Below are 27521 nucleotides of genomic sequence, written 5' to 3'. Positions count from 1 at the left end.
TTCTCATTCAGCTTCCCTACATATTTGATACATTCCTGAAGAGATGACCTTCAGTCCACCTTTATTGCTATGTTTTGTAAGAATTGTGCGATGCTCGGGTATGTCAGGTTCCAGCATGTCCTCTGAAATGGTCATAGCTGTTTTACAATTTTCACATATGCTTTTTTTTTCAACAACTTATTATATATGGCTCCTGCGATGTAATGTATATCATTTTCTTCCACAGCTGGGGGCAAGCGACGTTTCACTGCCACTGCAGAAGAGGTAGATGGCACTACAGAATTGGAGATAGGATGCAAGACCTCCTTTCTGATAGCAACCTCTAATTCAGAAGCATCAAAGAGGCTGTGGTCACTTTCAGAACAATAATTTGGATTATTGATATCTGAAATGAACTGTGACAGGCACACTAATTTCAGTGCTCTCTTGGCTTGCAAAGCAGTAGGCGTTGCACCCAACTTTCGTCTAATCTGTGAAAAGGCATTTTCCAGCGCATCTTGTGTCAACCTGCCTGGTAAGAAAAATGTAAACCCCTCGGAAAATAATTCTTTTGAGAGTTTCACAACACTCAATGTGCTCATAATAATGCCAGTTTGAAATGGCTTCCATGCTTTCCCAAACTGAACAGTTTCAGTCACATGAATGAATTTCAATAAAATATTAAATTTCTCATCTTGATTTTTGATAGTGATGCCTTTTTTTGGATGCCTTGTAGTCATAATTGTAAACCATTCTGCTACAAGTCTCAGCCACCATGCAGAAGTTAATGCTTCTTTTGCAACTTGGTGTAAAATACCTGCTTTTTCAATAGCAGCAGCTGTTTTTACAGAAAACAATTGCACAGCAGATGCCCCATTCATCGAGGAAAAGTGTGTTGGGAAGAGATGAACTCTGTTCAAGTGATGTAGAGATCTCAGGGCAGCATCTGCTTCTATCTCACTTGACCAGAGTCGTTTCACATACACTGAAGATACTATCCTCGATGGCAAGGCATGCTGGTGGCGAAATTCCTCTGGTAATATTATAATACTTGAAAGAAATGTATTTCTCATATTTTTAATGAGATGTGGTACATCTGCAATACTGTGAATGAAAACATCAGGTCCTCCAATGTTGTAATTTGTCTTCCTATCTCTCCTAGAGACAGACACATCCAATGACGACCACATTGCTCTGTTATTGCTTCCCATATCTGAAACAGAGGCTCTTACAGTTAAACCTATTTCTGTAGCTGCTACTACAGTTCTATGAATTAGATCTTTCATGTCAGAACCTGATGTTGAAGGCCCTGTTAATTCATTGGCAACAATCTGTTTCCATGATGTTTTAAGGCCTCTAAGCATTACAATAGTGTAATGCTTAGCTTCCTAACGTAACATTTCCAATGAATGACTTAGACGATGTATCAAAATCTTGATATGAAGCTATTTCCATTTCGTCAACTAAAAGGCAGCAGTTCCTATCAAGAGCATCCAATGAATGAACTTTTGTCTTGAGGAAAAAAAACAAATTTTCTAAAATGCCGAAATTAATTTTTATGTCCCTAATCCTCCTGTTCAAGGTACTGTACGATGGTGCTGGATATCCAGTACTTCTGAGGTAATTATATCCATGTTTGCTCAAAGCAAATCGCATCTTCAGTCCTTTTATAATGGACTTTTCTGACCAGTTCCTTTTTGACTGCACAGCAAGGGTTCCTACTTGCTCATCGGACAAAAATGATGTCAATTTTGCATCTTTTTCTTGAAGCTGTTGCTCAAGGAATTCTATTTTTTTTAACAACTCTTCATTTGAAGCAGGTAGAGTTTCCTAAATTCAAAAAGAAATAGTAAACATGTTATGCTGTGATTATTTTTTTAAACAATGGTTGACTGAATTAATATATTTGTAATAACAATGATTTTTTCAACAATTTTTTGGAGAATATTAAATAATTTACCACTTCAGTATTTGGCTTAGGACATCTTACTTCTCTTATCCTCTTGTCAGTTACAGATGGTGGTGGATTTGGAATGCTAAAGAGTGTTGGTACTGCAGTTTTTCTTAGTTTTTAACTATCTTTGCATAGTGACTCAAATTGAGATTCCTCAAAATGATCCTGTAAATACATAAAGTAATAAAAAAAAGTATACAAAATAAATAAAAGTACAAAAAACAAACCACACGAAAGAAATGTGAGAAAAGTGTTTCACACAGTGAGGTTGTGCCAAAGGCAGCAAGCATGAACTGTAAGTAAGTATAGGCAATAAATAAATATGCAGGTAATTAAATTAGGCCCAGTATTATAAAAAACTGAAACAATAAACAAACCATGTCTAACATATCAGCAGCAGCATCTTGTAAGCTTGGGCAGAATTTAATTATCCAATATTTATTTTTTGCCTATAATTTAAAGTGTTCTTTAGAACATTATCCAAAAATTAAATGAAGTAGTGTTTTGCTATAAAATTAAAAACAACTAAAATAAAACTATATTTCTTGCTATAGTGCTCTTACAATAGATAAGAAAATATGAGTTCACTTCACCCAACTTTTAAGATACTAGGCCGATAAATACATTTATAATTAGAGCAGACTATGATTCTTGTTATAATTGTAGTAATGTTTATTGCTTTAATTGAAATATTTAATTTTTAATTCTCTAATCATTCAAAACATAGGCCTAATTTCGAAGCACAGTGCCAACATGCATTTTAAAAAGCATCAAGGCCAGTTTAAACGACAATTTTTTAAATTACATCCCCACAGACATATCCAATTAAAGTTATTAAAAACTCTAGAACGTAGTTCAGTAGCTTTCTGAATTTGTAGGCAATTTCTTATTTAGAGATGACAACACAAAATAACGCTTCAGAAAATATTATTTATCATGTATAAAAATCTGCTTTGTAACACATATCAGTAATAACTGTTTATCAATGTCATGAGGATTTAATTTGACGAGATCACATTCTTTAGAAGTATCAAATTCATGAAAGGATTTTGGCTTGGCCTTTGAAATTCATCATTATAGGCAGATTTATTTGATTGTTATGCATGCATTAAACACTACACATGCATTAAAAACACTACAATTATTTTTGAAAAATACACATGCAGTTTCACAAGTTTTCTGTGCTTATTTGAATGTTCTGCATTCATTTCTAAATCTTTACTCCATTGCCAAATTGTATAATACTGTGATTATAAATATATGGTACTTGCAATTATTGAAGTCAGATTATATATATTTTGTCTCATACTATTCAATTTATTCTATTGACTTCAGATGTCAATGTCAAAATTCCGGAAGTTATTTTAACCAAGAAACATTAGTGGGCACCGTGCATAAAAAACTCATCTAACTTTTTAACAATAGTGATTATAAAATAAAGAAAAAAATTATATATCATTCCAACGATATTGCAACTATAGTATAATGTTACATATATCTTTAGCAAACATTCAGATTTTATCTTGACTTTCCAAATTATGATTTGTTTTTTAATAAATTTCAATATGCTAATGATTTTCATGTTACATTAGTATAATTTCCACAATTAGCACAGGAAAACAAAATTTGCGCTTTATATTAGAAGAGAAATTTCTTTTCCACATTCAAAACATCCACATTGGCGATGTTTGGCGACGGGTACATTAACCCTAGACTAATTTAATTATAGCTATTATTACAGAAATTAGCAGATACTTAGGTTATTGTACACAAGAATTTCACTTTACTTACACATTATAAACATCAGAGAAGATATAAACTCTAAATCAAGGCGTAATTAACATTATACTTACTAAGCAAATTTCAGCGCTTGGACCAGGTTTCCAATTGTCTCTTCGGCAATTATTTACCCATATTTTTCTTCTTTCTTCATTTTTAGGAAATTTTACCAATGTATGACCTTTCCGTGAATGATTTGAACAATTAATAGCTGCACATCCGCCCATTTTACACAAAAAAAAACACAAAAAATTGTTGCACCGTAACTACACAGCCGCCATTTAATCTCCCACTTGGGATAGCGAATGCCTGATGATTCAGCCTGGTATATAGGAGCCTTAATGCACTGGAGTCCTGGATGATAAAATGGAAAATTAAGACGAATGTAGAGAAATCAGAAGCTGTTTACTTCACCTACAAAGCCAACCTGGATCTGACTATCACCCTCAAAATGTATGGTATCAGTATTCCCTGGGCCAAGCAAGTTAAATACCTTGGTGTCTTCTTAGAACAAAGACTCACATAGGTCCCGCACGTTACATATACTTTACACAAGTTTCGGGGTGTTAAAGCTTTACTCAACCCCCTATTTGCCCGAAACTCGAGTTTGTCTATTCAAAATAAAGTTCTTGTATTCCAATCCATTTTGCGTCCCAACATTACTTATGCCTGTCCGGTCTGGGGTTTCCTTTGTGACACAACTATGAAAAAAATTCAACAAGTGCAAAACATGACTTTGAGACAGTTGGCAAATTGCCCCCGGTTCATTAGGAACGATGCAATTAATCGTGAACTCAATATAGATAAAATCAACATTTGCTTTGGAAAAATTGCAAGAAAATTTTTCAGGAATATTCATAAAGTGAATAACAGCTCTATCCGACAGCTGGATTATAATTACCAGGATAGAGACAACACATTTAAATACGTAAACTGTGATTATTTTCTCTATTTCACTTGATAATTTACCTTTAAATCTTCTTTGATTATCTAATAATGATTTATTCTCAGTTATACCCTGTTTTAAATCGCGACATAGGTGTCGCCATCTAGGGTTTATTTTCATAACTACTGTTAGACGTAGGAATATATATATAATAATATGCCGCCATCTGATATAAAGTTCTGTCACATAAGTTTTGCCAAAATTTTATCTACTAAATTAACTCAGTTATTTTGTACTTCATACAACTTAATCGTTATTTTAATTTAATTTCAATAGAAGTTACTCTTATTACATCCCATGATCACTTTTTCCATGTTCCTTTTTTCGTGTTTGCCTTTTTACTTCAAAATAGACCCATACCATTCACTAAGAGCTTTCAATATGCTATTTCTCTTAACCCCTCCCCCCAACCAATGCCTGTTTTGCAAGTGGATGTACTTCCTTTTCAGGTTTCAGCATTGGATAAGAAGCCCAGTAGCTCCGCCCCTCCGCACCCAAGTAACTCCAGAGTCAACGCCTTTCAACTCAGACGAGCTCTCGCCATTCTGACGCTAGCACGTAACAACTGCTATGCTGTATTGCATGTTTAGGGTTACGGTAGTTTATTTGCAGTTAAACTTACGGACAACTTTAGGAGAACTATCTCAACGCCTACTGTATCCGAAGACTCTAATATCGCAATTTATCCAGATTTTTATCTCACTTACGAACTTTGCCACGATAGGACAAAAAAGTTATGCCATTTTCGCACGAATTCTACACAGCATGTGGTCTGATAATCCGGGTGCCTGCCGACATGTGTTTCTAACATCTGAGTCTTCAATAGAAATATCGCAAAATAATTTAAAAACGAGCATATCTTTAGATTTTCCAATACACAGTTCCGCGCTCTGGAGATGAAAAGGTTTTTTTCCCCCCGTAAAGCGTTGCCATTGCTCGCTTTTAAATCTTTGAGTTTGTTACTCAAAAATTCGTTAAAGTTTTACAAAATATAAAATCGATAATAAAATTTATTTCAAATTTGGTCTTCCACATACCCACATTCAAGGGAGGATTACGTCATTCAAAATTCGATGGCTCTATGTACCGTTGTTTTAACACAATGCGAAAAATATACGTACATTTATGCAGATTTTTCATTATTTAATTTCTTCAGTTATAATGCAGGACTCTAACATTTGGTGGCAACAGTTTGAAAAGTGAAACGGACATCAGGGAGAAAGCCCCTTTGGACTAAAAATAGAAAAATGTGTACCAACGCTTAACACTGTATCAGGAATTCTAAACATCGGCTGCTTTTACAATTTTCTGATTTTGCTGAACTCTATATGGCGTAAATGCAAAGAAAATGATGTTTAATAATAAAGTTAAAAAAAGGGGTTAGCAGGCGGGAGTGCAACAGCAGACTGGTAGAATGCCAGTTCAGTGAGAGCTCAAAAAATATTAATAGACCGTTTTGGGCGAGCGTTAAATCTGACAAACCTTTCAGTTTTTTTAACTTTATTAATAAGTTTTACCATGTTTACTCGTGTAATAGTCGCACTTTCTTTCCCAATTTTTCATTGTGAACGTCTAGGTGCGACTATTATGCGGACAAATCCACGACACAATATTGCACACTTTATTGCTAAAACATTACTGGTATAAAAAATACATCATAATAAAATTAGTAGCTTACCAAATATTTCTAGATTATGTGCTGTTTGTTAAATAGTCTTTTCGGCAGTTGCAAACAAAAAAGAGACATTTTTTCTTTAAATAATCTTAGAGAAAATTTTGACAAAAAAATTCTAATAACATAATGCATAGTTCATAATAAATCATTTTCACTTAAGGTATCAGTATCACTGTTATAATGTGAATCGGTGTTTGAAGAGTCTCTGTAAAATGTCATCTTTGCTTTCGTCTAAAGCGTTGGAGATATCGCACATCCATCATTTCGTAATGCACGAACATAAGAAAGAAGCTAATTTTCTATCATTGGGAAATTGCATGCTTTGGTACTCTGCTCCTATTTACATTTGTTCTTGTAGCGATAGTTTGGATTTTTTCCACTCCAGTATTAATTTTTCACTTAACATTCCATTCTCTTTTAGCATCTCTGTTTCCATTCTCTTCAGCACGTTCAATAATCTTCAGTTTAAATCCTACTGTACAACTATTATTCTTTTTAAGCTTTCCCATATTCGAAGGGTAAAAAAAGGGTCTAAATCACACCTCCACGAAATGTACCGCACTACAAAATATCCGCAAAGCTTCATTTTCAGCAATTTTAGATACTTGCAGCTTAGTAAATTTAGAGTACGAGCATACTTTCTTTAATGAAGAACGAGTTGAAAGCTTTAAAATGGGGGGATAAGAAATTCTGCCCTAGGATTCTCTCCCATTCTCTAAGGAAAACAGGCAGTTTCTTATCTCGCTATGGAGTGACCATTGAAAACGTGAATGGGTGCGACGCGACAGAACCGATGAATCCATTATGAGTAGTAGTTCTGGGAAGAGTACAACTAATAATTTTCTATTTTATAGATGAAGGTCAAATACGTGACTGCGATTTTTACGCGGGGAAAATATTTTGACGATTTTTTTTTCTGTTCAAAACGAGGGGGGCGACTATTACACGGTACTTTGTTCAAATTTACGTGAGATTACTCCATAAGGATTCAATAGCAAAATCACAAAATTTTTTACAGCAGCATATCTTTAGAATTTTCGAAAGTGTTGCCACACACTTTTTTAGATTCGCTATATTATTTCTTTAAAAATAATACGTGGCAGTAACGTTTGGTGCCAGCGTTCTTTTATTTGTATTGCCGTACTTTTTTAGGCAAAAGGGGCAATTTGCCCTGAAGGAATATTATTTTCGTTTTGGGATTTTGCCTTGGTTCACTGTAAATGTCCGACTCACTTTAAAATTGTTGCCGCCAAATATTATCGCCCTGTATTATGTTTAACTCTAAAATCCAGACCCTTCGCTAAGCTATATCCTCAAAATATCCGAAACGCCCGAAATACTTTTCCAGTTTCACAGCAAATTCCTCCCCTCCCCGTCCATTAACGCAGAAAATAGGTGTGAAGATGTCCAATGACATCCTTTGTACTTTCTAACAAAGATTCCATTAGCCTTTGACCCCTTTCTTTATAAAGCTATTCTGAAGGTCAGATCAACAAGCCTTTTGGCTTTGTTATCATCATGACTGAGATTTTGTTTACTTCCGTCATTTTTATAAGAAGGAATAAATTGTTTAAAAATAAATATAATCCTTAAATTTTTAAACTGCTCTTTTATTGCTGTTTAAAGCTTAAAAAACACACTGTACCACAAAAGAATCAACAATGAAATGTCACGATCAACCAAAAGATAAAAAAAACTCTTAGGAGAAGCTGTCTGCAGTAAACTGATACAATGCATTTGGGGAAAGTGCACCTGCTACTACATACTTTAGGGGGAGGGAAGAAAAGAAGATTACAATCTTGGCCGTTTTCGGGCGGTTCTGGTCGTTTCAATGTAGGGCCGTGTCGGGCGGATTGGATGCGAAGGAATTAAAGAAATTAAATAATGAAGAATCTGCATAAATGTATGCATGTTTCTCGCATTGTGATAAAACAACGGTACTTAGAGCTATCAAATTTTGAATGACGTAATTCTACTGAGAACATTGGCATGTGGAAGACCAAATTTGAAATTTGGAATTTATTTTATTATCGATTTCATATTTTGTAAAACTTTAACGAATTTTTGAGTAACAAACTCAACTATTTAAAAGCGACCAAAGGCAAAACTTTACGGGGGAAAAAAAACCTTTTTATCTCCAGAGCGCGAAACTGTGTATCGGAAAATCTAAAGATGTGCTCATTTCAAAATTATTTTGCGACATTGCCATTGAACTGAATTTTATGGTTTAAGTGCAAACATGATATTTAATAAATAAAGGTAACACACAAAACGTTAAAAAACGCCCCCTTAGGACGTAATTTAAAATCTGAAACCTTTCATTTTTTTATATACATATTCGCTGTATTATTTAAAAATAATACATAGCTATAAAATTTGGAGGCAAAACAGTTTATTTGAAAAATGATACGGAGGGGGGAAAAATGAGATTTAAGACTAATAGCGAGACTCTGGTGCTAAAAAACTCTTTTTCTTTTTACATTACTTTAACATTGCGGCAATGGCTTTTGTTCATTTCCCCATCGCGATATTCACATCATGATTTTTAAATGCATCCTTTAATTAGTTTTTGATACTATATCTATTCTGTTTTCATATTCTGCTACTGCAGAATATTGATTCCTACTATTATTAAAGAAGTTGTGAAGCGACACATGGTAGAAAATCGATGTTTTTTTCAAGACTTCACACAATTACAAGCGAAAAATAAATTAAAAGCCTTGTTTATAATATTAATCAGCAATTGCGTTTAAGCTAACGAAAAGAAACAGGCCATATTTAAAAGTACAAAAAAACTACTTTTATAAAATATTCAGGTGTTATTACGCTTAGTCATAATAGTTACGGTTAGTCAAATTCGGCAAGTCTGTTTCTGTAAATATTCTACTTACGGTATACAAACTTTATTTCTACCTACAACTTAAGTGATACATTTACGCGAATTGTTTAAAACCCATATTTAATAATGATTACTTAATTAAAAGCTGTTTCTACGTATATAAAGGTTGTTTCAGAATACAAAAGGTTAAATAAAACCACGACGAGGATGGGATTCGAACCCACGCGGGCAGAGCCCAATGGATTAGCAGTCCATCGCCTTAACCACTCGGCCACCTCGTCAGCGTCTAATACTGACTCACATATGTCAACATGGAAACTTACTGTGTTACAGTTACATATTACTGTTCTGAGTCAAGAATTTCAATGCGATGTAGGCTTCGAAAATTAAACTAACAAAATTTCTACATCGAAAGAAGTTTTTCACACATCGAAGAACGTTTATGAATTTTTCAATTTAAAATGAATCAGTTTCATTTATTCTTTACGATTATTTTTACTATGTATCAGAATATTTTTCTTTAGCATTGCACTAAACCTTTTTTTTTTTTTCTTTTTTTAGTACACGAACATTACACATTCCTTCTTAGAGAGAAATTTAATGTGGCTCCATCTATTGTGATTTTAAAGAATGATCTAAGAAATCCAGTTTCTAGAAACTTATTTTAAATTAAAAGTTTGGGTAAATATAGAGCTTTGTACAAAATTCAGTTTCTTCTTGAACTTTGTATTACTCTGGTGAATGAATTTGCTTGCATTACTTTAAAGCAATATTTTATAATTTACGCGCTCGAAACTTTTTTTGAAAGACCGTTTTAAGTTTAGCATTATCCTCATCTATCTTTAAAAGTATTAAAGAACTATGACGGTATCAAGTAATATATGCGATACTATTTTCAAACAAAATAAAAAATTAATATATGTTAAGCTATTTTCAAATAAAATAAAAAATTTCATTCTCATTTTGGAGTATAAAATGAATATTGTAAAACAACCAACCTATTGTCTCATGGCGCCCTCTGTCATCTGAAAGCGTAACGAGAAGTTTGAAACATAATTTTCTGGTTTTATTTTGTTATTTTTTGCGTAATCTTTTGCAAAACCAGAATGTTTACGTATTCTATTCATAATTGCATTTTCCGAATGCTTTTAGATAAGATAAATAACTGCCCGAAAAATATTAGGAAAATGCAATTTATAAATTAATAAGACCTTAATTTTTTTAATTAAAAGTATGATACTTTATAGGAAAGTTGTTAAGTTAGATCATTTGATTTAACACGAAGCACACAAGAGCTATTTACTTAAGGAAATCAATCATATTTTAACCAAAATTATCTTCTGCTGTAAATGAATGAAAGCTATTTTGGTCTGCGTTGCTTGTAACTTGCTTATTAGTTGGCAGGCACAGTTCGACCGGCTCCAAGCCGCGGCTATTAAAAATTGGTCTGAAGCCTTTGTCTACCTACTACAAAATTCGGGAAGGTAGTGTCTTAACAAACCACGCAGGATTTAGAATTATTTGTATTTTATACCGCCAGAGACGAGACTGTCAGGGCACAGATCTTTGACATTCCACAAAGTGGCATTACGATTACCAGAGAACAGATCTCAACCACCACAATAAAGAATCCCTGGTTACTGCTTTACTTAACATAATCTAAAGATAATAAACCGTACCTCCTAACTGGCACAACCGGGAAGATAAAAACAAACCAAATAATGAAAGACTTGGAATTGTCTTATTTGTTACGTTTTATGATGTCAAAACCATTTAGCGAATCATTTTATTTCTGACTGACGAAGTTAGAAGATAGAATTGATATTAATTTAAAAGTAAGAATCTAAATTTAGATTTTTTTAATTTAACTGGGATTAATATTAAGAATATAAAATCAAGGTGCCTTAATCAAGGGATTTTGAATCAGTTAAAAGTGATTAGTTAGATCAAAACTGATTTAGTTTAAGTAATCAGATTATCTAAGTGATTAGTTAATTTGACTAACTAAACTAGTCTAATATAGTTTATATTATCTAATATAGTATGAGAATCCAATATAATAGTATTATGCGTTTGAATAAACGGAATTTCAATATTGAAGGAAGTATTTTCACAGATCGAATAACATTTATGCATTTTACAATTTAAAATAAATCAGTTTTAATTATTCTTTACGATTAAAGTCTCTAATATTTGTAATATAATCTAATAAAGTCTAATAGTCTAATATAGTTTAATATAACCTGATAATTAGTCTAATAGTATAATTTATAAACAAACCAGCCCACCAGCGGCCGAGCGGTAAAGTCACTGAACACTGGCAGTTCGGTCCGAGTTTCGAATCCCGCGAACGGGCTGGCTGCATGGGTGTTTTCGTGGTTTTCCCCATGTGTAACGTGTATACGAGCCAGTTTTCCTTAGAAAGTACTCCACGAAGGCATCCCTCCCCTTAATCAGATAGCCCTCGAGGCTTTGCCGTAATTAAATAATCTAATCTAATCAATCTATAAACAAACCAACTACTCTGTTACATTAAGTAATTAGACTAGCTAAATTAAATTGATTAGTTATATTAGTAAGACGGAAACTAATTAGTTAAATAAACCAAATCAGTTAAAATAAATTTAATTGCTAAATACTGTTACGAAATGCCCAGCTGTAGTAGGATAGCTTGCTCGCAAAGCGGGTTTAGGCTTGCCAGAAAGTGGCAAGGAAAGGCAAAGTTGTCATATTTTGTTCGAAATCGCCCAGAATTGGCGATATGCCCCAGACGGAGCGAGAACATTCTAGAACGAATTCTTACCAGTGTTCCCTAGAATGTTCTCGAAGGCAGGTCAAAAGCTATAAATATCTTGTCTGTACGCGGAGTTTGAGAGTATCTTGAGTTCAGTAGTAGTAAGCTGAGTTCAGAAATTAGCTTGAGAGCGATCGACCGAGTCGGGAGCTGTACTTTAGTGATTTGCCGACAAGTTGTCTTCACCTTATAGCCTGATAGACTGAAGGCGATGTTGCTGATTGCTTCAGCGTGTTTATCGTAGTTTTCCGTAGTCTTTGAATCTGTCGAATAAATCGTGTTTTCATTCTTAATAAAGTGTTTTCATCAATCACCGAATCCGTACAACGCAACAATACCATCTTTTACTGCATTTAAAATAAGACATAAATTTATTTGTCTAATTTTTTAATGTCATTTTTATTGTTACGATACAAAAGGAGTTCAGTAAACACTTGCCGAACTCGGGAGTGTGTCATAATTACTCTACGAGTACGGCAAAATCGTGTGCCGCAAATTTATCTTTCTATGGAACAAATGTAAATGCTATAGTTCAGATTAAGAAAGTAAGTATAATTTAAATCAAAATATTGTTACGGATTTTGTATTTAATTTTGCTATTTTTAGTAGAATTGTTATTAAATTGTTTCATTTCCCCGTGCAATGCGCGAGAAATTTGAAGAGAAAACTATACCGTAAAAATGGAAAAAAAAAAAAAAAAAAAAATTACAGGAGCACGCGCATTTAATAAATAAGATATCACCTAATTGCTTTTCCTATCCAGAAAAATCGAGAAAATACGAGAATATTCTCGTGCAAAACATGGGAGGAAAACGTCTCGATTCAGCTGCTTACTTATTGCTGTCAATGATTGTAGCGAATTCACGGTGAAATCGGATTCGCTTTCTCTGTTTTGATATTGGGATATTGCAGGAATATCTCTAAGGAAATTTAAGCATTTTGTTCTTATTTGTTGTGATAAGAATATAGTATTTTATTCACTTTTCATCGGACTTGTGCATTGAATTTATTACGAACCCGTACGCACGCAACAGTATTGTTTGTTCTAATTAAAAGGAAGAAAAATGAAACAAGTGTTGATTGAAAGGATTTTTCTTACTGCTTATTAAGTACGTGATGCAATTATTTTTTTAAAATTTGGTGATTTCTGCTTGGGTAAATGACTGACTCAGCTCTTTTAAAAGCTTCCCGGTAAGAAACGCAGAGTTTTTGAATGCCTGTCCATAAAGTGCCCTCTTCTTTCTTCATTTCAGTCAATCTTTAGTTGCAAAACCAAACAGCTCCTACACATTCTTTTAACAATTCGTTTTCTTCGTCAGCTTAAAGGCTCTGTATCTTCTTCATTATCGCTGCTTTCATTTGTCGACTAGTGTTATAAGATCATCCGATATTTCATACATCATGTCTCGATTAATTCTTTGATGTCTGGCTTTTTCCATACCTGAAAATCTTTCGCCACCATTTGCTTTGTACTGTTTCTTTGGCGTCATTTTCAATCGACGGAAATTCTTTAAAATTGTTGATAATTTATAGTCAGAGTAGAAACCAGCAAACATTCATTGTTGATGAATGAACGGTGAATCGCGTATGAATAAAGTTTTAGCGTTGGATAAATTAAATGGAAACGATTAAGATAACATTTACATGCGTTCTGCAAATCCACGCTTGGCAAGGGTTTAATGTACTAGATCCGATAACGAAAATACTGGAAGACTGCTTTTACATCAGATGAGTGAGAAAGAACTAACAGTGACTACTCTGCTCGCAAATCAGTGGAGATTTGTTTCCATTTCAAAGTTTTTTTGGATTGTAATCGTAATATAAACATTCGTGTCGTATCGTAATCGTAATATATGTAAATCGTTCATACGCTGATATTTTAATACGCAAGACTCTGCTCTGGAACTCTGTCAATAGTGCTTTCCAGAAAACAAGGGTTACTTACGTATTAGAGCATCCACCTTCGATCACTTTTGGCGATATTTTACGGAAGAAATGTAAGTGTTGATTTATAATTACAAAATTATTTCTTACGCACGTACATATTTTGCGTTTTAATTACCTATTTCTCATTAAAATCTATCAATAAACTTACTTACAAATGGGTTTTAATTTTTTATGCTATTTATTTATTTTTCCCCAGGTGGATATTTCGTGACTTTCGTTTCAGGAATAGATTCAAAGCATTTTTCCTTTGGTAAATTTGCGATAAAATACACTATTTCCCATAGAAATTTTGACACACCTTTCACTGCAGGAAGTTCTACAAGCGCATGTTCTAAAACTGAGACAAAGATATCAATTTGTCTACAAAAAACTGTTGGAACCTGGAATAAAGCAAGTAAAACGCATACGAAAATTGAAATTTCTTGGTTTAAAAAAAAAAAAAAAAAAAAAAAAAAAAAAATTCCGAGCGTATTTTTATGCTTGTGCATTCCTCCATCCCTAGCTTTTAGCGCCAAGTTCTAAAAAAATTTTAAATGTTCGCGTAACTTCGCGTTTCCTCAATCCTTTCGGAAAACGAGTTTTCCTGAATTTAAAATTCATGCACGTAGTGATTATTTTCATTTTACTAACAAAAACAAACCCTTGCAATCAAGACAAACTTTTCCCTTCTAACTGTTAAATTTTATAACCAGTCTAATGCGAGAACCGATCCATCACAGCGAAGCAAACTCGGACTGATATTCAGTCTACGATTTCGATGAATCAACTGCACATTCACTGTAATTAATTTAATTTAATTAATTTAATTATCTATGTATGGTTGAAGCCCAAGGAGTAGCAAAGAGCCTAAGGAGACAAGAGAAGTGACTGAGGACAGTGGGGTACACCAGAGCTTCACTATGAGATTTTACATGTATTGTCCTTTCGCACTAACCGTCTAGAATAGTGTTTCTTAAATTGTGTTCCGCGGAACGCCAGGGTTCCGTGAAGATCACCCAAGGATTCCATAAGACAAACGCTCCCACGAAATCAAAAAATAGAATCTCAACCAAAGAACTTCTAGAAAAAGAAACAAATGTGGCTCCGACAGACCGAGGGAATATATTTTGTATGTCCCTGAAGTTTATTTTACAGGGGCAATCCATCTACGCTGAGCACCTTTCTGGGCATGTGTGATATAACCAAGAAATCACCAAACCCACATGCCAGCAAAGTTCTTTGGACCAATCTTTGACTGTGTTGTTTGAAGCTCGGAAATATTTACTAAGTTTTCATCAGATTTTATGTTTGTATTTTTGCGATATTTAATAATTACTTTCTGGATTATATTTGTTATCATGTATTTTATTATTTTTTTTAAAGTTGTGTCCAATGAATTATAATATGCTTATATAATTTCAATTTATTTTAATTACGCTTAATAAGTTTTATATTTCAGTTAGTCATACGCAATTATTTTTTTCACTTTAACTGTAAAACATTAAATACAGATTTGTTTAAAAGTCATTCTTTATTCTATGGTATGTATTTTTTCTTTTTTAAGCTGCTATTTTCCATTATAGAACTGCATGTACTCATTGGTCAAATTTGATTCAATGAGTTATTTAGGAACTTTCTTCCCAGGTTTCGGCAATAGCTATTAATTTCATTCCCAAGGTTAGCATTTTATTTCATATTATTATATATAATAAAATTATTGAATATTGTAAAAAACCAAAAGAATAAAATCAATCGTAATTAATGTGTTATACTTTAAAAGGCTTTTTAAATGTAATTTGGTGTTTGTGATTTAAGTGTGATGATTTTGGTCCTTGATTAGAAACTTTGCTCTTAGTTTTAATAACGAACATTTCAAATAATTGTATAAAATAAATTATGACTAGAGAAGAATAGAACTTGCTATTTTTGAAGACGCTTAAAACCATTATGCATATGTATGTATAGAAACGGCAGAATAATGAATAAGTGTGATTGTTTACTTAAAATGTGTTGTTCTTATGTGCTTTTGATGTTTAGTATTACGTTTAAATTGAAAGAATTAAAAATGACATTTATGTAATTAATTGCTGATTAATTACAAATATTAAATAATAATGAACTACAGTTTGTATAAGACACATGTATAAGTGTACATGTTTGTATAAGAAATATAAAAGTTTTATACAAAGTATATATCTAATTTTAGCTCATTTGTTGACAAAACTGATGTTAATAAACATTTAAAAAAAAGTCTATGTGCTGTTATTTCCCCAATAAATTAAAGTTAAATACTACATACAGACCACAAATAAACTTTTGAAACGAATTGTCGTTGTGTGTGTCATACTTTCTTATTTTAAGCGTTTATATATTGTTTTGGAGTTTTAAACCCAGAAATTAGTGTATTAATAGTGTGTTTGTGTTTTATATTCCGCTGTTAATCATTTATTATTAAAAGGTAGCTATCATATATTTTTCAGGATTTTATTGCAGAATGGAAAAGTAGCTTAAAAAAGGGGCAGCACTCTAAAGGATTCTACTACAGAACTCGATTCTTCTGCTAGGGACTTATCAACTAACTGTTTTGACGATGATGGTGATGACAGTGTTAGAAATATGGAAGAAGAAGACATCAGAAGAAATTGCTGTTGTTGCTAATGCTCACTTGTCTGACCTATAGTCAGCCCAAGCCTACGAAACTTCTTCATGCCAAGGAGCGCAAGTTTACGCCTACCGTTGGCAACAGCCTTCAGCACCTAACAGGTGACAGTGTGGTTTAGCTCAGTTTACCCCCCAATTTTGATGGAGATCTTCCCGGGGGGACGGGCCCGAGGGTCTCCAACACCTCTTTGTCCCAAACAGCTCTTTAGCTCTAACTAAAATGCGTAAGCATTTGGGATCGGTTCATAGCGGCTTGCAAGACAACGATGTTCAATTCATTATTCATTAAAGAGCAGAAATCTTAAATTTAAAAAGTTTTACGGTCCAAACCACAAAAACAATAAACGAAAAAGCAACCGAGGCTTCATACTTAGTCAACTATCAGATAGCTCAACGTGGTAAAGTGTACTCAATTATGGAAAATCTTATTAAACCTTCTGCTATCGAGATGGTAATATTGTTGCTTTTTTCTTTTCTGACACCAGTTGTTACGTTATTTTCTTCCTTCACGTTCGTAAGGAGTTCGTGTAGATTTGGAGTGAATAATGACGACACTTGATGAAGTATCGAAACACATATTATTTATCAATATTAATCAGGACAGCTCCAAAACACTTTTACAGTCGTCGAAGATCTACTATAAACAAACTGGAACAATCAGCGACGCAGCCTTCTCACTGTCATGCAATAACGGTGGAGACAGCTTCACTGCAAAGCGCCAGAGTACAGCTCCCAACTCTGCTCGATCGTTCTCGGAACTCCATGTGCTCTCGAGACTCTCCACGCTACAACTAGCGATGCACTCAGCGATACATAACAGTATAGCTCTCGACTCAGCACAGTCTAAGACAAAACTCGACGATGCACTAATTCGCAATACACTAAAAGACTCTCTCGATGCACTCGACGACCAACTCGGCGCTAGACTTCGAGACACTCGCTCAATCAGACTTCGAGACTATCAGCTCGCTAGACGAGGCACACACTGTCGCCCTCTCGACAAAGCACAAACTTTAACTGACTGCGGACCAGCAGGGTTTATATAGCTTTCGGCTTGTGTTCGAGAACATTCTGGGCTAAACCGGTAAGAATTGGTTCCAGAAGGTTCTCCCTCCGTCCGTGGAACATCGCCAATTTTGTCGCCAAATGAGCGATTTTTCGCCAAATATGACAACCCTGCCCTTACCTTGCCATTTTATGGAAACCCTAAATCTGCTTTGCGGGGAAGCCGTCTTACCGCGCCTGTACATTCCATACCAATATGTATGTTAGATGACAAATCACTAAACGAAATTGCCAAAATCCCACTTCCAGATGATATGGTAGCTCAGCGCATCTGAGATTCAGCACAGAATATAAAGAATGAACTTAATATTGGTCTGAAATCATGCAAGTTTTCATTACAAATGGATGAATCTATCGATACAGCAAGACTTGCGATATTAATTATCATTTGTTAGATATCAGCACGTAACTCATTATTGGAGGATCTTCTGTTCTGTAAATCTCTACTAACACGTACTATTGGAGCTGAAATATTTCATCTCCTCAATTCTTTTCTTGAAAAGAATCAAATACCATGGGACAACTATATTGATTTCTGTACCGATGAAGCAAAATCAGGCATATTTAATGGGGATGTAAAATTCATTAAATATATCGCCAAAAACTCTTCTAGTAGCCACTTGGCAGGCACTTGTTGCAAAAAAATAGTCCCCCAGTTATAAATTTGTTCTTGTATGTTAAGATTGTCCAAATGATTAGTTTCTTAAAATCTCGACCACTAAATAATCGTTTATTCAAAGTCCTATGTGAGGATTTGGGAAGTGAACATACATCGCTTCTTTTACATGCCAAAATCCGTCGGTTATCTCGTGGAAAAATATTTTTTAGCTAAAAGACTAGGTGCGGTTTTTTTTTTTTTTTTTTGAACACAATTTCAAATCGAAAAATTGACTATTTGATAGAAATTGGCTGTTTACAGCGGCCTATTTAAAATACATTTTTAGAAAAATCAATGAACTTAATTTAACACTTCAAGGAAAACAAATAAATGTAACGAAAACATGCTTGTTTTTAAGAAAAGATAGAATTTGGGACCATTTATGTGAGCTCCAACGACTTTGATTGCTTTCCATTCAGAGAATGAAAGTATTAAAAAATAAGGAATATTTATTGAAGAAATTATTCAACACCTGAAAGGTTTCATTGAATCTTTTAATCAAAATTTTCCAGATCAACAACAGGTTGAATATCAGAATTCATTGTGGATTAAAAACCCATTTATTGTCAATGCAAAACCTTCAAGTATGTCAGCAGAAGAATACGAAACTTTTATTGAAATGACATCTGATTCATCACTGGAAAAAAAAAAAAAAAAAGTAATGCCGTTAGTGAAATTCTGGTGGAGTTTAAAAAGTGAATATCCTGATTTGTCTCAAATGGCCGCATTGGCACTTTTACCATTTGCAACTAGCTAAAATCGGCGTTCTCAACTTATATGTGCAAATCGGCGTTCTCAACTTATATGTCGACAATAAATAAATAAATAAATAAATAAATACCGTAACAGAATGAATGTCGAACCTGATATGAGGATTCAACTTTCATCCATAAAACTAAACATTAAATATATGTGCGATAACAGAAAGCAGTAACACACATCGCATTAAAATTTAAACTATACTTAATAACTTCTTTTACGTTATTTTAGGAGCTCCTGCGTTAAATTAAGAATACTGTTGCGATATGCACCGGCTATGGTGAGATAGCTTCCTGCAAAGTGTTATTAGGTTTGCCAGAAATTGGCAGGGAAAGACAGAGTTACCGCATTTAGTGCGAAATTGCCAATTTGGCGATATTTGGCGACAAAATTGACGATATGTCATAAACGGAGCGAGAACATTCTAGAACGCATTTTTAGCGGTTTTCTCGAGAATATAGTCGAAGGTAGGTTAAAGCTATATATATTCTGCCTGTCCTGAGAGAAAGTAGTGTAGTACTAGTGTCTTGAGTTCAGAGAGTAGTAGAGTGTCTTGAGTTCAGAGATTAGTTGGAGAGTGATCGACTGAGTCGGGAGCTGTACTTTACTGCTTTGCTGTGAACACCGTTATAGACTGAAGACTGTAGTACTGATTGCTTCAGCGCGTTTATCATAGTTTTTTGACGGCTGTAAACGTGTCTTTAAAACTGCCCTGTGTAATAGTTTTTAGGGCGAATAAATTGTGTTTTGATCCTTCATCAAGTGTTAGCATCAGTTACTCCAAATCCACGAACCCGCAGAACGCAACAATATTATTCGAAACAAATAAATATTCTAATAAACTATTGCCATTTTATTACACCAGGGGTTCCAGGGAAAAAGTGGTCGTTAGAAAGGTTTCACTTGTCAAAATGCTTGAGAAACGCTGGTCTTCCAGCGATCTCGCGAGTGTCCTGTTGGGAGAAATTTTAAATCTTGAGGTACTGGGTTTAAAGTGCTTTATTGGGTGAGACCGCGTTCCATGCGTCAGCTATTTTTATGAATCAGAAGGTTATTATATTTGATTATTAGTCAGAGAGCATTGGGATTTACAGAAGAGTCTTCTTTGGCATTAGTGGGTCAGTCTTACAGAAGCATTAACTTAACCTTGTGACGTATCTTTGGAACTATTGTTTTAGGTTGAAAACATATGCTATTATGTTCATTTGACAGGGTAAGGTTGCATTAATAGACTGAGCGGTTATTTTGGTACTTGATTGCATAATTTGATAAATAGTACTTGGATTATTGAATGTACCTATCATACATATAATACAGAAAATTCATAAGATACACAATAAATCAGACGAAGTAGATTCAAGTTACAGGAAAGCAAAAACGAAAATGCCTAATTTTGCGTTCTACGGGTTCGTGGATTTGAAGTAATTGATGACAACACTTGACGAAAAATCAAAACACAATTTATTCGCCAGTAGGCACTATTACACAGGATAGCTCCAAAGACACGTTTGCAGTCGTCGAAAAGATACTACAAGCACGCTGAAACAATCAGCCACACAACCTTCAGACTTTAATGGCAAACACTACCTTCACGGCAAATCAGAAAAGTACAGATCCCGACTCGGTTTTTCGCTCTCAAGTTAATCTCTGAACTCAAGTCTCTACTCTCTCACAGGACAGGCAGGGTATGTATAGCATTTAACCTACTTCGAGAATATTTTCGAGAATACGGGTCAAATGCGTTCTAGAATGTTTTCACTCTATCTATGTCATATCGCCTATATAATAGTGCCTGTATTTTCCTAGCTTAAAAGCATCAAAATTTCTAAGTAAATGCTTCACTGCTGTGAAGTGTTTTTTCGAAACAGGAAATAATGCATTCAGCAGTAATTTTTTAAATACATTACCTAAACTAGATTCTCTTATTTAAGTAATCACAAAGCAACTTTAATAGTATTTACCATATTTCTTTCAAAAGTTCTTTCCGAGCACTGATTTTTCGAAGAGTTATCTGTTTCATGGTTTTTTTTTTTTATTTATTTATTTATTTATTTTTTTTTTTTTTTTTTTGCCATTGTTACTAGATGACGTATTTTTGGCTCAGTTTTTGAAAGCGAAAATACATATTATATGTATGGATACGTGGTGTTTTTATTTATCGTATCAATCTTTAACAGTAAGTTTTAGGATTTTTTTGTCGCTGAAGGATTCTCTTCGAAGTGTTATTGTTATAAAATCGCGTCCGACAGAGCTTGTTTATCATCGATATTACATAATTACTTTGCTGAATTCGAGTTAAGTTAATCATCTAAAAATTATTTTATTCTTCCTATTTTATAACACCTTTTAGCAACTGTTATTTTATACTAAGAATACCCCGAATTAACTTTTTAACATCCTATTACTAGATCGATCGCAAAATTTTCAACTGTACTTTTTGTGAAGGCTATAATTTTCATTAAAAAAAACAATCGAATAGTTGTAATAGCCTAGTGTAAACACAGAATAGGAGACCTCTTTACGCATATATAGACATTTAATTTTATTGAAACTATAAAATACTTCAAACGTTACAATTTTGGTGTGATATAATGCCATATGTTTAAAAAAGAAATCCAGAAACGAAATGCGAAGCATTTTATGATTGAAATTCTTTGGGGAATTGCCATTACTACTTAAAATTTTTATTTAAAAATAGAAACAAATATTTCTTCGATTTTTCAAATTTAAAATTTTTTTAAATATATTTTTAATTAAAACTGTTTTTAATGGTAAACATTTCTTTGAAGTGCTATAAATATAATCTGGTTTTCGGACTGCACTTAAATAAAAGATGTGGATGAGCCTATGAAAATGAACGCATACGGTCATTTCTTCCTCCATTGCCTTTCCAAATCTTTGGCAATTCCAAGCCATTTGGGCTACTTCGTTCTACTTTCTTAAAGTGGGAAAAACCTGTATTTCAAAGAATTGGCAACATGCGGAAGAAGGCGAACAAAATCACTATGTCATAAACTTGCAAGGTAACTATTCGACATTTTCAAATGCCTATCTGAAGAAATAAATAAATAAAACAGTTTCAGTCAATAATTGCAATTGCAGTTATTGCATAAGACGAAAAATCATTTCGCTTCATTCTAAAAGAAAAAGAATTAAGAAATATATTTTTTTAAAAAACGAGAAAATTTTTTATAGCCAACCTTCGTGGCTGTACATTTAATCTATCACTACAAAAAAAAAAAAAAAAAAAAAAAAAAAAAAGGGGGAGGGGAAGAAAGCACGACATTTTATTTAACTGACAATGAAGATTTTATTTTTGAGTACCACATTTCATCACGCTATCGTGCATACCAGAGGTTTATGCAGATTTTAGGGCATGCGTAGTTTAAATAGAGACGAAGACTCAGTATTAAAATAACAGATAGTTTTACTATTGCTGCTGCCGCTGTCTGGCCTTGCTTAGCGGTGCCACTGTTAGATTAAAAAAGATCGTCGGACCTTAGGTACGGTTTTATTAATTGTGACTTTACCTAGAGTTAGATTGTCTGATCCGAGTATGAGCACTGGTGCTATAGCCAGTTAATTTATCGTGCATTCCAGCCAATATCTATACGCCAAATCTTGCATTTGCATTATTTATCTTAACTCAGTAGTGTGAAACTAAAATTAAGTTAATATTTTACATTTTATGTGCTTGTCGTTTGCACTCTCAGTTTAAACTAAGAATGAGAACTTATAAGGTATGTCTCCCGCCTTCTTAACATGCCTTCGTAGTGTAATGTTCAGCACGCTCGGCGCGTATTCGAGAGGTCCGTGGTTCGAGTCCGTTGCTCATTTTTGAAATCTCCTGCTTCAAATATACCTAATGTCTCTACAGTGGTACCCGAACTAAAAGGTATGGTGAAGTGATGTTTCTTCACCACCAGGATTTAACGATTGGGTCCCCTAAACCCCAGTCGCCCTTTAAAAGGGGGCAGTATATAAGGTATTTCTCCCGCCTTCTTAGCATGCTTTCGTAGTGTAGTAGTCAGCACGCTCGATGCGTATTCGAGAGGTCTGTGGTTCAAGTCCCGGCGAGGCATTGCTCATTTTCCATCTCTCTGCTTCGAAATAACCTAATGTCTCTACAAACTTGCTGTCGCAGAAAATGGAAGGTTTGAGGCTGAGCGGTTGGTATATACGGCGAATCATTTTTTCAGACTCTTATTATATATCTGTATAGTTGCGTGCGTATGGTTTCTCAATATATTGAATTCACACAGAACCGTTGATAGCTTGTTAAAATTCATTTTACAAAAAAAAAAAAAAAAAAAAAAAAAAAAACTTCACAGTTTCGAATTTTTTTCAAAAATAGTAAAATAGTAATACACAGTATCACAGACCACAATCAGTAGTGCAGTTACACTTCGAAATACCAAGAATGTTAAACATAACTCTCTAAACTTCTCCTCAACGAGAAAGCTAAGAAAATCCTACAGGCCCCACCAGATGATTTTAAAGTAAAGTGACTACACGTCCCGCTTTTTGGAGGACTGTTCTCCGTCCCGCCGATTTTTAAAAATGTCCCGCTTTTTAGAAAACAACTGCATTTCTTATTTTAAATTTACTGTAAAAATATATTACCTATTTTTTATGAATTGTTATAGTGATTATAAAGAAATAAAAAAAACGCATAAAATGCATGCAGAGTAAACTAAATTAGGCGAGGTAATTAGTTAGATTTACTCGGCGGTGTTCGATCATTGTCGTTACATCTCGTCAAGGAATATGTATTGCCAGCGGAGGAAAGCTAGCATTAGCTGAAGGGCTGTCTGCTTTCTACACTAGTTTCAGATCAATTGATTGTACGTCGCAAATGATCAAAACATTGTACGACAAAAAACTTGCATGTGCAAAGACAAAAACCGAAGCAATTATTTATAATGTTTTTTCACCATATTCGTTTTCACAATTGGAGAAAGAATTAGATTAAATACACATTTATATCCATATATTATGATGCTTCCAACTACAAAGATTTAAAATTATTTCCCAGAATTGTTAGACTTTTGATCCAAAAACAGGAATTAAAATTAGAATATTAGATTTTGTTTCATTCCCGGGTAAAACTTCAGAAATCATTTTTGATTCAATAAGTACTATTTTGAAAATCTGATGCGTACACCACGTGACTTCCTTGTTCGGAATATTAAATTATACGCATTCTTTCTTGTATTTCATTTAAACGTATTGGACTGAATTAAATCGACAGCCGACAGCGCATAAACCACAATAGAAAAAATAAAAATGTATTCTTTAAAATTCACTCTGTTTGTTTACCATAGCGACATTCTGGCGCTAGGTTCACTTAACAGTATTATATTTCGTTCATATTATAACTCAGAATGCACAAAATTTACATCATTTAAAGAATTATCTAATCTCTGCCACATGTTCTATTCAAATACTATAATAAAGCTAGAACGATGTATAAAAGAAATTAAGCAAACAAACAAACAAACAAAAAAAGGAAAAAAAAAAAAAAAAGAAACAATTTTTCACAGACGATTGAGTATTTCTCATTCAATTAATTTAGTTCTCACTTCGCAACAAGGCAAAAATACATAAAAACTCAAAATATCTGTATTAAAAATTACGAAGTAAATCTTAAACGCTTATTTCCTCGAAAAAATTCCAGAAAGGATTAAGCCTGATCTAATTCGCAATAACAAATTAAGGCGTTATCTTCGTTGTTGCGAATCTAAGTTTCTCTAGATTGGCAACAAATCCACTATCCTGCTGTTTCAAATGTAAACAAGCAATGACCTCCATCAAGAAAATTATTAGGCTTAGCGGCACTTAAACAACTTTAAAATTATTGATAATTCTAAAAATATTGCATAGAGATTTACTAAAGGCATAAAAACCTTAACCGGAAGATAATAAAAACATAATTCAATCATTTTTAAAGCAAAAAATGTACAATTTACAAACATATAAGAGTAAAGAAATTGAGATCACTGAGCTGGGTAACAGAAAGGATATATATATATAAATATATTTATATACGTTTGGTGCGGCCGATTGCAACCAAAATACGAGGTGCACATCTACATGTTATAGCAGTCCTATATACAAAATTTCAACGTTCTGAGGCTACTCGTTTTTGAGTTATCCGAGGTACGTATGCACGCACGTACGTACATACGTTCGTACAGACGCCACGAAAAATTCTCTTCAGAATTAATTTTAAAGCAGTTTTATAATTTTTTTGAAGGAAAAGAGTCTTTTATTCTGTCCTTACGTACAGATATCACGCAAAAACATCGATAAACTGCATTCTATAGCTGTCAAAATGGATATTTTCGTTGAAATATGCTGCATGAAACTTTTCGCGATTACAATACTTCCTTTTTACTTCGTACAAGGTAGTAAAAAGAATAATTTGAACAAAATTATTGCCTATTGTGAGGATAACACTAACGCAAATTTTGTTGGAAAAGCTAGAAAGAGGCATCAATAACGTTTTTACGAAACGTAACGAACGGTTGAACCAAAACATTATTCCAGTAGATTGTACAGCACACATCCTACACAGTACTACTCAAACAGCAGCTGACTTACTTCCAGTGGATGTTGAATATATTATTGCAAAAATTTATTTGCATTTATATATATATATATACTGTGCATGCTGAAAGTTTGAAGGATTTTTGTGAAAGCAGAGAAATCGAATATAAAATAATTATTGGTTACAGCAAAACGCGATGGTTAGCTCTTTTACCAGCTGTAGAAAATATTTTCAAAATATGCGAACCATTAAAATAATGCTTTTTATCACAAGATAAATGTCCAAGAATATTGTAGCTCTTTGAAAATGACACATCACAACTTTGACTTCAGTTCATTCACAACCAAGCTACATTATTTCACAATGCTGTGAAAATTATTGAAGGGGGACAAAATTTCAGTTACGGAAGTGTCAAATGAAATCAATAATTTAAAAACAAAATTACGAGAAAGAATTGATAACGATTACGTTCCTTTAGTTATTTGAAAGGACATCACTAGGTTGGAAGAACAGTTTCCATTAAATGACCTGATTTTCTGAAAGAAATCAGAAATTTTTATAATAACTGCTTGGAATATCTTGAAGAACGGACAGTTCAATTCGAGGATATTAAAAACTTTCATTGGGGGACATTAAAAAAGAAGATTTTATGGCAATTATGTTTAAAAATCTTTTTAATATATTAGTAACCATGTTCCGAAAAATAATATTTGCGAAAATGATATTTTTGACGAGGTGTCATTGGTAAAAAGATACGTTATTACGGATGAAAAAATTAAATGTTGATTGTCCGCAAATGTGGAAGCAGACAAAAAATGGACGGAGTTATTCCTTCATTTTAAACAGAATAATATTCCTTCTGAGAATATTTTGAAAATTGTAGAACACGCGCTCTCCCTTCCAGGAACAAATGCAGCAACAGAACGTGTTTTTTATAGTATCACTAAAATATGGACAATTGAAAAAACGCAGTTGAACATTAAAACTTTAAAATCTGTATTAAGCCTAAAATATAATTTTACCAATTCATGTGAGAAATTTCACGACATTTCATTAAATAATCCGAATCTATTGCAAAGTACTCACTCGGATAAAAAATTTGACCGTGAAAGAAATTCATAATTTTTTAAAATAAAATATTAAATTAATTAAAAAACATAATATTCAAATTATTGTTTTTTACAAATATTTTTATAGTTACCAATAGTTAATAACAAATATATTTTTGTATATTTATGGACAAGTGTATGAATGTATATAACAAAATATATTTTTTTGAATTATTGGTCTTTCTTAACTAAATTATAATTCTCATTTCATTCCATATGTCCCGCTTTGTCTCAACAAAAATATGGTCACTTTATTTTAAAGAAGCAATGAATTGATTACAAGATGAAAAAACCAACACCTTTCGCAGAAGCATGATAGAGGATATTGAAAGAATACGCGCAGGCCGAGAAATTAGCAGCCGGATTTAGAGCAGCAATGATGCTTATGATATTCACAGAAGAAAATTACTGCAGAATATCGACAAATAAAAGATGTGCTGAATTTTAATTAGTATTTTTACTTATTCTCATTTTACAGGCTTTTCCTATTGAAGCAGCAGATCTCGAGGTCAATATGGGAGGGTGACGTCCCACGTGACTGGCTCCGACGAATCAACAACAGTGAAGGCGTGGCTAGCCATAGAAAGGACTACACAACTCTAACGGCTCCAGGCGGCAGTTTTATCCAGATGAAGTAGTTTCTTAGTTCTCAAAATGCGTACTTCAAGTACTTGTACGAGCTTCGCCTTGTATGGAGCGGCGGTTTTTCGCCTTATCTTTAATTACCAACGCCCTAGGGCAAGTACCATGACTGGCAGTTAAAGCAGCAGTTGCCGCTTGTGTTTATGCAGGATGGTGCTCCTCCACACATAGCCCGCTGTGTGAAA

General features: G+C 33.6%; 1 non-coding gene across 1 annotated transcript; it reads right to left on the bottom strand.

Annotated features, from left to right (window-relative positions):
* Window positions 1–9371: 9371 nt before the first annotated feature.
* Window positions 9372–9453, bottom strand: TRNAS-GCU (transfer RNA serine (anticodon GCU)). Its single transcript has one exon. It is a non-coding gene; the product is annotated as a tRNA-Ser (tRNA).
* Window positions 9454–27521: the final 18068 nt, after the last annotated feature.

The sequence above is a fragment of the Stegodyphus dumicola genome, chromosome 7 (genome assembly GCF_044657685.1).
Source record: "Stegodyphus dumicola isolate Sdum_Otavi_A_Nest chromosome 7, ASM4465768v1".
In the NCBI taxonomy this organism is placed as follows: domain Eukaryota; kingdom Metazoa; phylum Arthropoda; class Arachnida; order Araneae; family Eresidae; genus Stegodyphus; species Stegodyphus dumicola.
This window is presented reverse-complemented; position numbering and strand designations above follow the sequence as displayed.